Here is an 8,907-nt window from a genome sequence, read left to right as displayed (position 1 = left end):
GTTTCGCGCTTTAAATTTTGTTCAGCGATGAGGCTCATTTCTGGTTGAATGGCTTCGTAAATAAGCAAAATTGCCGCATTTGGAGTGAAGAGCAACCAGAAGCCGTTCAAGAACTGCCCATGCATCCCGAAAAATGCACTGTTTGGTGTGGTTTGTACGCTGGTGGAATCATTGGACCGTATTTTTTTCAAAGATGCTGTTGGACGCAACGTTACGGTGAATGGCGATCGCTATCGTTCGATGCTAACAAACTTTTTGTTGCCAAAAATGGAAGAACTGAACTTGGTTGACATGTGGTTTCAACAAGATGGCGCTACATGCCACACAGCTCGCGATTCTATGGCCATTTTGAGGGAAAACTTCGGAGAACAATTCATCTCAAGAAATGGACCGGTAAGTTGGCCACCAAGATCATGCGATTTGACGCCTTTAGACAATTTTTTGTGGGGCTACGTCAAGTCTAAAGTCTACAGAAATAAGCCAGCAACTATTCCAGCTTTGGAAGACAACATTTCCGAAGAAATTCGGGCTATTCCGGCCGAAATGCTCGAAAAAGTTGCCCAAAATTGGACTTTCCGAATGGACCACCTAAGACGCAGCCGCGGTCAACATTTAAATGAAATTATCTTCAAAAAGTAAATGTCATGGACCAATCTAACGTTTCAAATAAAGAACCGATGAGATTTTGCAAATTTTATGCGTTTTTTTTAAAAAAAAAGGTATCAAGCTCTTAAAAAATCACCCGTTACAAGCGCGTTACACCAAGCGCGTCGTTAAGTGAATAACAATGATAACTGGGAAAATGCATTTGAAAAATACAGAAATTCATTTTATATTTCACTTTACTACGATAGATGATGCATTTCCGAACGTTTTTTTTAAGTTTGATTTTCATAAAGTTTTAAATTTTCAAATTAATTTGAATTTTGAGTACGCAGTAAAAAAATTGCACGAACTTTGAATTGAAATAACTTTTTGGATCGCAGAGCTCAACCAAAAAAACGGCGATTATAAGAAGGATAACACGTTAACTTGAAGCGAATGTGAGCAGAGTTGCCGAAATCTTTCGCAAAAACATTGTCAATTTACCCCAAAAAATCGTAATTTCGGCCAAAAAAAAGTAAAATTTTTATTTATTGTACTTTTTTAACAATAAAAAATACAAACAAAATTACAATAAATATAACCACGCATTATAAAACCAAAGGGTTAATAAATACAAGAAATTTTTAAGCAAAAACGAAACCGACTTTAATTCTCATATAAAAATTTGAGATAACTGTCAATTTCTTCATGATCCAATGATCGCATCTAAACAGAATTAGTATGGGACCACCTCTTAGGTTCCACCTTTCCTTTAAAAAATTATAGAAATCGCTTAACGTGGTCCAAAGATATGCGATAACATAAAAAAGTAATGTCCCGGCGAATTGCTATCCTCATCCTGTTTTTGAAGTCGGTTAAAACGTTAATTTGTAATTGGTAACAACAATTTAAAATTCAATGTAAAACACAACTGCTTTTAAATTGTTTAATTCCACTTGCTTGAGGTTTCTTAAAAGATTTTGATCCAGTTTCAAAGTGTAACGGGAGCGTTTGTTAACTGGTAGATTATCTCGATTGAAAGAATTTTCTATTTTTCTTTCTCTTTCAAAATGAGTGTCAGCAGTGAAAATTTACGATTTGGTTGTAGAAAAAACTAAATAAATACATGGTTATATTTTGGATTACGTTTTCCTTTAACAAATTTTGTTCGTGCATACGTACCTTGGCGGAATTACACCAGGTGAAGTTATTAGAGCGAGAAAAAAGATTTTGACACTGCCTTATTTGAAAAATTGCCTTTAAGATTTGACTATAAGGCAAGCGAATGTCAGAAAGTAAAGCGGGAAAGCTGTTTTATTACTTCGCCTGTTTATCGCGCCATGCATATGTACTAAAATAAAAAAATCGTCATTTAGGGGGGACAAATCGTCAAAACGTCATTGAGCTAAAAAAAAAAACGCCAAAATAACGACGAAATCGTCAATTCGGCAACGCTGAGTGTTAGTAACAGGAGCGGGCCTGCTGTTACTCACACTCGCTACAGTTATAACATTTTGTCCCTTCTTATTATCTACGTTCTTTGGCTCGATATAAAACAAGCAAAGAAGTCTAAGAGCGTTTTCTTTTCTACAGAAAAATGGTACTAGAGCTGGAAAACTATCGATGGCACTATCGATAGTATCGATGGGTTTTGACTATCGAAAACATCGATGGTTTTGTAAGCACTATCGATAGTTTTGGCTCATACATACATACACAAGCTGCTTGAAGCCACGACCATCGATAGTTTTTCAGCTCTAAATGGTACCTTTTCATTACTCTCTTCTCACAAATACTTACTAAAATGAAAATACAAAATTTTTTGTAGAAAATAAGACGCCATAAGTTCGGGCGAAGTCGAACATTAAATACTACCGACGAGGTAGATGTCTAGACTAGTTTTGCATATTCTATGTACATATGTATCAGTGATGGGCATAACTGACTACTTTTGTATTTAAAGAAGGGTTGATGCGAATATTCGCATTCGCATTCCCAACCGCGGAGCTTCCGAATTAATTTTTACATTCGCATTCGCAATAATCAATGCGGAGCTTTTGCGAATGCGAATGTTATGCAAGTGCACCGATAAAACGTATATATGGAAAACAAATTGACAAATTGTAGCCAATATTTTTGCCTGTGGTCGTGGGAGTATTTGTGTAAGAAAACTGGTCAAACGTCATATTTATCAACTTTGATAAAAATGTCTTTAAACATATTATTTCATCAGCTATATAACCGAGCTATCAATGGGCAGTCATACAAGTTCCCACTTCTACTTGACCTTTGACGTGCGTCAAAGAGAACATAGTCCTTTTAACAATATTTTTTTCCTGTCCCTTAAATATCTGCATTGGTTTCTTTCTTTATTATGATTTTTTTGGACCAAATCTTAAAAAACTACTAGGCACAAAAGAAGAAAGTGTGCACTGTAATTTTTTTTTTACTTCACCTGGTATAATTCCGCCATGACATGGAACAAACAAAAGTTGCCCTTCCTGTTCGCAGCATATAACACAGAGAATATTGCTTTGAGTTTTACCTTGAGTTAAAATTTCTGCATTATCTTCACTGGTTTCACCATATCCGAAATGTGGATTTCGTTTACGAAGACGAAGCGAACATGTGGTACGAGGTAGTGATGTAAAAATATGTAAAATTTTACCTACTCTCAGACTTCTAAATTTAAACGTATTTTCGGTACAAGCAGGTGGGACCATGATAAAAACATTACAAGGTAAAACCATTGAGAGACAGGCTGACTATTGCCAGCAATATAATTTTAAAATTCGAACTCAAGCTCACACACACATTCTCATTTTTAATCTCAAACAACAACAATTATGAACAATTTCATTTTTTTATTTTCAATTTTATATGATTTTAAAATGTTTGCAAGCGTCAGAAAAAAATCATGGCCGACGAATTGAGAGAATGGTTTTACCTTCTAATGTTCTTATCATGAGTGGGAGGAATTTCGCAATAAACAGGTGAAGTAATAAAACAGATTTCTCGCTTTATTTTCTGACATTTGGCTGTCTTTTAGTCACATTTTATATGCATGTTTTCAAATAAGGCAGTGTCAAAATATTTCTTCTCACTCTAATATACTTCACCTGGTATAATTCCACCATGGGTGGGGTGCATGCAATAACACCATACGCAATAAGTCCCATTACTTGGACATTAAAAATCAGTTTCAAAAGTGAACTAGTGTCATTTTATTATTATTCTTTTTTCTAAACGGTAGTGGTAAGCAGTGCGCGCTTCCACTCCGCAACGCCTGGGTTCAAACCCTGGTCAAAGCAACATCGCAAAAAAATATAGAAAAAGGTTTTTTCTTAGCAGCGGTCGTCCCTCGGCAGGCAATGGCAAACCTCCGAGTGCCATGAAAAACAGCTTCTCATAAAAATACAATCGCCGTTCGGAGTCGGCGTGAAACTGTAGGTCCCTCCGCTCAGTGTGACAACATCAAGGCGCACGCCACAAATCGGAGGAGAAGCTCGGCCAAACACTAACATATGTGTAAGCGCCAATGTATTATTATTATTATTATTATTATTATTATTATTATAATGACAGCAGTGCATAATTGCGAAAGGAGGGGAGGGGGCGCGGGACGCGAGTGCGATGTCGAACGCGGCGCGGCGCGGGGAGACGCGGGGCGGCGCGCGAACGCGGACCGCCGCGACGCTGGGCACTTTGAAAATTGTATATTTGCAAATCCGTCTATTTAACTTGTTCATGTACTACTTTTTGTCAAATGTAACTGGGTGACCTACATAAGTACATATGTGTACTATTTTGCTTTATTACTCAATTGTTAAGTTTAAAAGTTGGTCTTATTGCTCCACGAGAAATGAAATGATGCAAATTTGTGTTATTTGACATTCAATTTGGAAATAACACAAATTTGCGTTATTGCCGTTTGTGTTATTTCACCCCCCGCTAGATACTAAAGTAAAAAATTTAAGTATTTAGCAAGCGCGCACATACGAGCGCTGCCCCTTCCATGATATCAAAATCGTGTTTGCGACTTCAATGCAAGGGTGGGCAAGGAAGGGATCTTTGGAACCACCGTCGGAAAATGCAGCTTCCATGACGTAACGTTCTATAACGGATTGAAGCTGATCGACTTCGCGGGCCCCGAAACATGGTAGTATGCAGTAGTGGTTCAGGCATAAAAGATCAATCAAGCTGTCTCCGGATCGAAAAACGAGAAACCAAATCGATCATGCTCGACTCTCACACTTTTACACAAACCGACATATGCGAACAGTGGAACTACATTTCCCCCTCATTAAGTACCGCCGCCAAAGAAGTAGTCGTATTTCAGCGATCCCGAAAGAACAACTGGAACGATGAGGAGCGCCAAGAAGCTGCAGAGAAAAAATATGACGCATATAGAGCCACGCTGCGAGGGAGTTTAAGAGATATGTGAGACGTATTTACCGAAATAAGAAGAGAGAGGCCAAAATACGTCAGTGCGTCCGAAAATTTTACAACAGAGTTTGACGACTTACGGAAGGTTTTAAGACGGAGTGCGAACTCTTGTAAAAATAACAATAGGGACCTAGTAACTGATGTCCAGCACATACTTAAATTATGGAGGGAACACTTTTCCACCCTACTGAATGGTACCAGCACTGAAAGCGTGGAGAAGACAAACCCGAGCACCCAATCGATGATGACGGAGTCAAAGTTCCACCACCTGACTGTGACGAATTACGAATAGCAATAGCTCGCTTGAAAAACAACAAAGCTTCTGGAGCTGAAAGCCTGCCAGCTGAGCTATTCAAGTACGGCAGGGAAAACTTGATAACGTGCATGCATGAACTCCTTTGCAGAATATGATCAGATGAACGCATGGCCGATGACTGGAATTTAAGTGTGCTCTGCTCAATCTACAAGAAAAGCGACCCCGCCGTTCGCGCCAACTACCGCGGGATCGGCCTTCTAAGCACATGTTACGAGGTCTTATCTGATTGGGCTTTGGACCTGCAAAATCCACCATAGACCAGGTATTCACAATAGGTTAAATCTTGGAAATTACCCGCGAGAAAAGGATCAACACTCACCACCTATTTGGTGACTTTAGAGCCGCTTTCGATAATACTAGCACGCGAGCTCTAAAATTGGCATCCCTACCTCCCCGATCCGTTTGCTACCAAGTGCGGTTTCAGAAAGGGCGACTTCCTTTCATGTGATTTCTTTAATTTGATATTGGAGGAGATAATAAGAGCTGCAGAACTGAAACGCTCAGGAACAATTTTTTACAAGAGCGTGCAATTTCTGGCGTACGCCGATCACATGGGCATCATAGGTACCAAGAACGGCACAGTCAGTCTATTCTGCCTTTTCCAAGTTGGATAAGGAAGCAAAGCGGCTGGGTCTGGTGGTCAATAAGGACAAGAGGAAGTATCTCCTTTCATTAAACAAACAGTTAGCTCATCCGCCTCTTGGCGCCCACGTCACTGTTGACAGTTATAATTTCAAGAAATTTGAGAATTTCTTTTACTGGAGAACCAGCATTAACACCGATAATAATGTCAGCATTGAAATTCAACGCAGAACCACTCTTGCCAAAAAGTGGTACTTTGGACTGAGTATGCAATTAAGGAGTAAAGTCCTCTCTCGACGTACGAAAACCACACTCTATAAGTCACTCGTCATGTCCTTGCTGGTATATGGCGCAGAAGCATGGACGATGACAACATCCGATGAGGCGGCTCTTCGAGTATTCGAGAGAAAGATTTTGCGGAAGATTTACGGACCTTTACGCGGCGGCGAGTACCGCAGATGATGGAATGATGAGCTTTACAACGACATAAACTTAGTACAGCGAATTAAAATACAGTGGCTCCGGTGGCTTGGCCCTGTCATTCGAATGGACTCCGACGCTCCATCTCTGAAAGTAGACAGCTCGGAACCCTCTGGTGGTAGCAGAGGAAGAGGGAGGCCCCCCCTGCGATGGAAAGACCAAGTGGAGAAGCACTTGTCTTCACTTGCATTTCCAATTGGCCTCCATTGAAACACAATGCCGGCGAACGGCGAATTTTTCGCCGCGAATGTTCGTTGTAGAAATTAAAACACACTGACGTATATGAGAAAGCGCACAACTAAAGCAAACGACAATGTCCGCCCGACGACTGTTCGCGACGATAGACTTATTTCTATTGTCGTCGCTGGCAGCAGCGGCAAAATACGATCCATTTGCCGAAATGGTAAATATTCTCAGGTTTTTAAATCGAAATTGAAAAATATGTATTAGTTTTTGTTAAGAATTAGTATATTTGTTGTTTGTAAAATTTTCAGTCTACCTTGTCATAAGCAGCTGATTTCGTTGTCGTCGTAGTTGTGTTTTACTGAGCGAAATTTTTGTGCGAAAGTTGCTAACAACGGCGCTCTACTCGGCCAAAATTCGCCCATCTTCGATATTGTGTTTTAACGGTTAGGCGGTTACAGCACCAAATAAGAAAAATAATAAGAAAGCCAAAAATTACACATGGTCACCCAGTTATATTTGACAAAGTTTTGTTCAGGTGACATAAGGCCCGTGGCCATATTGAAAATTGACGATATGACCACATAAGGACCTTATGTTCGTTTGATATGGTCACAATGTCAACTGATCTTATGACCGTTTTGAAAAAATAGTAATAACACAATGCCACTAGTACACTGATGAAAAATTAAAGATATAAAATTCAAAGTTTCAGCGAAAAATTAGTACATCAACGAATTAAACAGACGGATATGTCTGAAAAGAAAAAATGTGTGTTAGGAAGGTAGATGCAAAAACTTGGCACTGTGAAAGGTTGACCTACTAGGTATATACGTGGTGTATAAATCACTTATCATTTTAGCTCAAAGTCTAGGATTTTCCAGTTATCACGCAAATTATGATTTTTTAAGAAGAATATCAATCATTTCTTCATAAAAGAGAGACAATCAATTCAAATTTTCTAAAAACTTATTCACGTCTAACGTTACTAAGTATTTCGCCAAGAAAGTCAACCCAGAAAACACAGTTTCAAACGTTTGAGAAAATTTTATTTCTCAATTTGATATCAAATGTTTTCTCAAATGATTCTCAAATTGGAAACGAGGTTTACATTTTACATTTGAAATTCATTTGAGATTGATTTGAAGAAATATGGCAATTGTCAAACGATATAAAAGTGCGCAGTTAAATCAAAAATTGTAAGAATAAAATTAAATTAAATTAAAAAAAAAACAATGAATAGAAAAAAATATTCAAAGGGAAAGCCCACAAATAATGGATTTGATGTTTACGCGGATTGAAGATGCTGCAGCCCTTCAAGACGAATTTATTAGAAACTAGCTTTTACCCGCGGGTTTCCCCCACGTCTTTATACAAATATGAAAAATACTTTATGTAAAGATGTTATATTTCATTTCTTCTCTAATTTTAATATAGCCGTGATAGCATAATATGGTAGAATAGTTGTATAGCTGGGGCGATATGCAATAAAAAGCAATAATAGGTTTTTGGCACACCAGGTGTTTTTATTTATATTAAAATATCTCCAATAAATTATTCAATAGTAGAAATACCAACGTATTGTAATAACTAAATTTTAGCTGTCTAATTTCTAACGAATAATAGCTATAATATTATTCCACAGCATGTTTTTCGTACTTCAGAGCATCTATTAACATATATGCATTTTCCAATGCAATTATCATGTATTTTATTTTCGATAAAGAGTTGGGGTTTATTTTAAGGCATTCTTGTTTATTGTCATTACAAAAGCGAAGCGAACTGGAAACCGAAGTGTTTTAAATTCGAAAGGCATATCAGAAGGAATTAAAGGGCTCATGTGACTTGTGGTTCCGAAGTTATAGATGATAAAAAATTCCACACCTTTCCACACGCTCACTTTTACAGACTCACTTATATACACATATCTTACTATAAGCACCCACCATTGATACGTCTGCATACCAAATTTCAATTTTATGTGACTTATTAAAAATTCCATGACTATGAGATGAGCCACGCCCCCTTCTACAATTTATATCTTACTATAAGAACCTACCATAGGTATGTTGTTGAAATTCCTTCTAAACAACACTACCTTCAACACGCCTGCCATGTAACACTACCTTTAATACGCCTACCATGTACAACTACCTTTAGCACCCACACTGCCGTCAATGAATGACAGGTTATAAGACAGAGAGCGAAAAGTGAAAAATCGGTTCATAACCCAGCAGCGGCATCGAGCAGACGTTCTACGAAATAAAATACATTTCTTTTCAATAATTTAATATTACAAACAAATAGTTTAATAT

This window comes from Rhagoletis pomonella, unplaced genomic scaffold (genome assembly GCF_013731165.1).
Source record: "Rhagoletis pomonella isolate Grant_MI unplaced genomic scaffold, Rhpom_1.0 Rhpom_scaffold_00009, whole genome shotgun sequence".
Taxonomy (NCBI): domain Eukaryota; kingdom Metazoa; phylum Arthropoda; class Insecta; order Diptera; family Tephritidae; genus Rhagoletis; species Rhagoletis pomonella.
The sequence above is the reverse complement of the archived record's forward strand: the minus strand, read 5'-3'. Positions refer to the sequence as shown.